We start from the raw sequence: 6,680 nt of genomic DNA, 5'->3' as shown, positions 1-6,680 counted from the left end.
GTCACTGGCCCTCATATGTGGGATCTGAACAGGGGCCCTCTGATGCCCCAAGCCAGTTCTTAACCATCACGCCACTCGGCCGGCCCTCAGAGCTCTTTTTAATATATTAATGACTTTAGAAATCATCCCTTAGAGAGTGATACATGTTGCAAATATATTTTTTTCAGTTTGGACTTCATGTTTTTTCTGTTTGTATTTTATATTGTATTTTTTGAACAGATATTACATAGTAAAATATTGAAACAGCATGCTCACATTAGGAATTAAGTAGTCTCACTTATATACCTGCCCCTTTCTATTCCACAACCCACTTCCTTGTGGGTAACCATGTACTTCATGTCTTGTGCATTCTTCAGTGTTTATGTAAATGTAAGCAGATACACATAGGGCAATGTTATTTCCTTCTCATTCTTATAAAAACTGGGATACCACCTATATCATTCTTGCTTTCTCTTTTTTACTTGGGAAAACATCCTGGACATCTTTCAATATCAATAGAAAGCAAACATCATTCCTTTTATATAGCTATATAGTATTCTGTTATGTGGATGTAACATACTTTTTTTCATCACATTTGTAGTGATGGACATTTGTGCTGTTTCCAATCTTGTATTATTGAAAACAAAGCTGCAAGGAATAACCTTGTAACTATATTACTTCATATGCAACAGATGTACGTATAAAATATATTCACAGAGATAAGATTGCTGAGATAAAGTACAAATGGACTTGTAATCTTGAGAAATGTACTAAATTTTCCTACATACTTTTTTACATTCTCATGAGAAAGGTATGATACTGCCCGTGATTTTGAAATTATAAGTTATTGCCAGATGATGAATAAAAAATGTATCTCATTGTGGTTTTAATTTGTATTTTACTTTTCATAGGAAAGTGTGTACAAATAGCTTAAGGACCATTTCTATTTCTTTTATTTTGTGAATTGTCATTTACCTGTTCATATTTTTGCTCCCTTTTCCATTGGATTGCTATATTTTTAAATCAATTTTTATAATCTATATATTCAGATATACATCATTTGTCTTCTCTTAAGTTATGCATTCTTAAAAACACTGCATTCTTTTGATATTTCTTATTTTTCTTAATGTAAGAACTTAAAAATCTTTCAAGATTTTTTTTTATGTTTTCTATTTTTGAGTCAATTTCACAAGGCCTTCCCTACTTTATTTTTTTTCATTTTTTAAATTAATGCAATTTATTTATTTATTTATTTATTTATTTATTTATTTATTTAAAGATTTTATTGGGGAATTGGGGGATGGAACAGTGCTGGGGAATTGGAGGAAGGGGAACAGACAAGTTGCTGTTGTTTTGTTCTTCAATCTAGTTGTAGAGGACGTTGTTTCACTGGCCCAAGTTGGCACCATCATTGTGCTCTTCCCGGGCGAGGCAGATCAGTTGCCGGCTTTTGGATGGCCGCTCACGGCGGCTGCTGGCCACTCACGCTGGCTGCTGGCTACACACGGTAGCCCATGGCAACCCACTGCCACAGGGGCTGCAGCCTACGCCGTCGCCGGCGACTCATGGCAGCCCAGCTCCAGGTTGAGCTGTTGTTCAGCATCTTAGCTGCAGAGGGCAGTGTCACTGGCCCTCATATGTGGGATCTGAACCGGGGCCCTCTGGCGTCCCAAGCCAGTTCTTAACCAATGCGCCACTCGGCCGGCCCTGCACTTTATTTTTTAGAGCAGTTTTAGGTTTATGGAAAATTGAGCAGGTAGTACAGACATGCCCATATACCCACCAGCCTTTTATCCTCCCCTAAGTTCCCCTATTACTAACATCTTGCATCAGTGTAGTTCATTTGTTATAAGTGAAGCAATATTGATACATTAACTAATGTCCTTAGTTTACATAAGGGCTCACTCTTTGTGTCGTACAGCAATAGGGGTTTCAATAAATATATAATGTCATATATCCACAATTACAGGATCATACAGGATAGTTTCACTGCCCTAAAATTCCTGTTTTCATTCCTCCATCCTCCTTCCTCTACAAACCCCTGTTAACCACTGAGCTTTTTTTTAAAATTAATATTAGTTTTAGGTGTAAAAAACAATGCAATAGTTATCCTTTTCACCCCTCACAAAGTGACAATCCCCCTCCCCCCACCCACTGTCCCCCATCCCCGATATCATACTTATCTATTACAATTCCATTGATTCCATTCCCCACACTACACTCTACATCCCATGACTATATATGTATTAAATTATAGTTGACATAATATTATTCAATGGCAGCTTCAGATGTAGAGTGCAGTGGTCAGGCTTCTACACTGTCCATGAAGTGGTCTCCCTAACAAGACATGAGACCATCTGGCCCCCTAAAAAATATTTACAACATTATTGATTATATTTCCCAAACTGTCTTTTCTATCCCTGAGGCCATATTGTAGTTACCAATTTGTAATGTCTTGTCCCTTCCCCTTCTCCCTCATCCCCACCCCTTCCCATCTAGCAAGCTCAGTTTTTCCTCTTTGTCTCTGAGACTATTTCTGATTACATTACTCATTTATTCAGTTCTTTAGATTCCACATATAAGTGAGATCATATGGTATTTGTCTTAACTTTAAATTTATAATGAAATTTACCCATATATTCTTTTAATTTAAAAAAATGTGCTCTATTTGAAATTTAATTTTAGTGTACTATGTAAAGCATGAATCCAATGCCATTCTTTTTCCAATAACTACCTGACTATACTTACATCATTTGTTTAAAAAAAAAATCAATCCTTAACCCATTAATTTGAGGTACCACCTTAATCAGATAATACATGCATATGAAATAATTTCTGAATTCTATTATGTTCCATTTATCTGATTACTCATGTGCCAATAGTATACTGTTGTTGTTGTTGTTTTTTTAAAGATTTTATTGGGGAATTGGGGGAAGGGAACAGACAAGTTGCTGTCCTTTTGTTCTTCAGTCTAGTTGTAGAGGACATCATTTCACTGACCCATGTTGGTATTATCATTGCACTCTTCCCGGCTGAGGCAGATCGGTCACCGGCCATTGGACAGCTGCTCATGGCAGCTCATGGCAGCTCATGCTGGCTGTGGGCCACTCACACTGGCTGCCAGTCACCCACGGTAGCTCATGGCAGCCCACTGCAGACCCACTGCAGCCTATGTCGTCACCAACGACTCACAGCAGCCCAGCTCCAGGTCAAGCTGTTGTTCACCATCTTAGCTGTAGAGGGCTCAGCATCACTTGCCCTCATGTGGGATCCGAACTGCGGCCCTGCTGCTCCCAAGCCAACTCTTAGCCAACGTGCCACTCGGCTGGCTCAATAGTGTACTGTTTTAATTAGTGAAGCTTTAAAGCAGGTCTTTATCTTGAGAAGGGCTCAGTCCCTTTCACTACTTTTCAGATTTAGAGATTTCCTGACTGTTCTTGCTAGTTTATTTTTCTGTATGATTTTGGAATCAGTTTAACTAGTGCCCCCTGCACCCCTCCCCTGCACACACAAATCTGTTGCCATTTTTATTATAGTCATGTTAAATTTATAAGTTTTCTTAGGGAGAACTGACCTTGTTATGAAGTAGGATATTTTTATCCAAGTTGCTCTATTTGCTCACATCACTTTTTTTAATCTTATTTTAATGTTTTCCTCCTATATAGTTTGTACATTTCCTGTTTAAGTTTATCCTTGGTACTACTGTAAGTGGAGTCTTCTTTTTTGTTATATATTCCTACTTATTCTTATTTGCATATATGAAGGAATTATATTCCCTACATTTATTTTATATTCTAATGTCTAACTACATTCTTTGCTGTTTGGTAGTAGTTTTTCAGTTGATTCTCTTAAGTTTCCTAGACATTCAATCATATCAGATAAATATAATGATAGATTTAACACATTCTTTTATATTTTTTGTTTATCTAAGAACATAGATTGAAACTCCTATGAAATTCCAAAATACTTATGGGGACTTCTCGGAAAAGTCACATGTTGGGAAGGAGTCAATAAATCTTTAGCTGTTCCCAGATCAGAGACAAGTGCCTTTGTACCCACAAGCTGGTTTTGGAGCTCATAGAAGGAGCCTACAAACTGTTTTTATTTTGCACTAATATTTTTTGGAAACTAGTACATAGATTTTTAAAATAAATAATTCATAGATATTTGGAGAAAATGTAACCTCATTTATTTTTACTAAAATCATCTATTTGTTTATTTTAGTGTAAAAAACTGTCAACAATGAGAAAAGTATAATAAATCCTCCCAAATCTATGTGTTTTTTTTTTTTGTGTGTGTGTGTGTGTGTGTGTGTGTGTGTGTGTGTGTGTGTGTGTTTTTAGCTGAGCCATCCTGCCACCTGTTGGCAGCTCAGCTCAGGCCGGGACTCGAACTGCTGTTGCTCAGAGCTCAAACTCTTGAGCGAGCTCTTAACCAACTGAGCCACTTGGCTGGCCTCCAAATCTATGTTTTTATGTGTATGTTTTGTTTCTTCAGTTGAGGCTATATCTATTTTGATGTACTGTTTTCCAGAAAATATAGCCTTGTGAGAATTATTACATGTGAAACAACTCTCCTTGCCCTATTTTTATGCTTTCTGACTTGAATTTTACTTTGTCTAATATTAAATTGTCTCCCTATCTTTACTTAGATTGTATGTTTTTTGGTGAACTTTGCATATCACCTTTTTAAACCTTTTTGAATCGTTTATCAGTTGTAAGGAGCAAATAGTTGGGTTTTTGCTTTATGACCTATTCATGAATGTCTACATTTTGATATAGGAGTTCACGTCATTTGTGTTTATTGTCAGAATAAATATGCTTATTATGTTTGGAATTTTTTTTCTTCTTATTTTTATACTTCATTATGGTTTCATTTGCTTTCTCTTCTTTGCTATATGACTTATGATTTTTCAATTTTATCTGTTCCTCTTTATAAATATACATCTTCTGTATGACATCCCTCAAGGTCACATTTAAGAATTTCAAAAATTTTTTTCAACTTAAAATTCTTTATAAATCAAAATTAAGAAGAAAATTATAAACTCTGATTTCCTTTTATGCAAAAACAGCAATTTCACACTTTTACATTCTTCTGCTTGTTATTCTCCAACATTCATATATTTATATTTATGATACATATACTCAGAACCAGCTAAGTATAAATAAGCCATATTTTAATATTAAAGTATTATCTTCAAGAAGACAAATTTTCAATTCACATTCAATTGTGTGTTCATATTTTTATAACTTTATAAGCAATGTCATTTTAACTTGTCTTGATGCTCATCTCCTGGAAGTATCTACCATGACCTCCTCATCTTGAACTGTTGATTCTTATTTCTTTCCCAGCTGTTTGAAGCCTAAGATCAGGTCATTGTTTTCAAGGAGAGTACATAGGCATGATGTATCTGAACACTTCAATAAGTAAAAACATCTTTTTGTGGCTTACATGCCTTAAAGAGTAGCTGTCAAATATCACAAACTTTCCCCCCACAAAACTCTGTAGATGTAATTGCATTATTTTCTATAATTTAATGTTGCACAAAAGAATCTCTATTTAACCTGGTATTTGTTTCTTTGTAGGAACCTGTTATTTCTCTTTGGATGTCAATGAAAATATTTTTCATAATGTTTAATTAATTTTTCTATGTTTGCCAACATTTACCTAAAATATGTTAATATAGTTTAATGTTTTTAAGCAAGTCAGTTTGGGAAAGAGAAAAACATTTTTTTCCATATTTATTTTTTATTTTAAATTCTGTTTTAATTGACATTGTTTTATCCTCAGTGACACATTCAATTGTTAGGCTAATTGCCCTAAATTCCATCATTTTTTAAAATCTTTTTTAATTTTAATCTAATTTTTCTCTACATTAGAGAGCATCTCAAGTTTAGTTTCCATGTTACTGCTTTTTAAATTCTAGTCTGAATTAAAGTTATGTGAGAAATGGTTTAAAATTGTGATGTCTACTGACGTCTTGAAAATAAGAAATGTGAATGTTCATGATCAGGTCAAACACACATCCAATATCCTAATTCAGCCACATGCCCTCTCCCATCGCCAACATATTCTGTATCCCATAAGCAACAGTGCACACATAATCAGAAAAAGTAAATGAAAAAAGCTTTAATGTTTATTTTGGGGGGTTTTGTGCTAAATACATATGGTACTCCCCTTTTATCTAAGGTTTTACTTTCCACAGATCCAGTTACCCTCAATGACACTTAGTCAGAAAATATTAAATAAAAATTCCAGAAGTAAACAATGCATACGTTTTAAATTGTGTGCTGTTTTGAGTAGCATGGTGCAGCCTCATGATGCCCCGTTCTGTTTCGCCCCAGGACGTGAATCATCCCTTTGTCCTGTGTCTTCATGCTGTATACATTCCCCACCCCTTTGTCACTTAGTAGCTCTCTCCATTATCAGATCAACTGCTGCAGTATGACAGTGCTTGTGTTCAAGTAACCCTTATTTTACTTAATAAAGAACCCAAAGTACAAGAATAGTGATGTGGCAGTTAGGATATACAATAAAGAAGCCATATAATTCTCCCTTTAACTGAAAAGGTAAAAGTTCTCAACTTAATAAGGAAAGAAAATAAATCATATGCTGACGTTGCTATGATCTATGGTAAGAACAAATCTTCTATCTATGAAATTGCTTAGCTTATAAATTGCACATTATTATAGGTATAGGAA

This window comes from Hipposideros armiger, unplaced genomic scaffold, assembly GCF_001890085.2.
Source record: "Hipposideros armiger isolate ML-2016 unplaced genomic scaffold, ASM189008v1 scaffold_20, whole genome shotgun sequence".
In the NCBI taxonomy this organism is placed as follows: domain Eukaryota; kingdom Metazoa; phylum Chordata; class Mammalia; order Chiroptera; family Hipposideridae; genus Hipposideros; species Hipposideros armiger.
Note: the sequence above shows the minus strand (reverse complement) of the source record.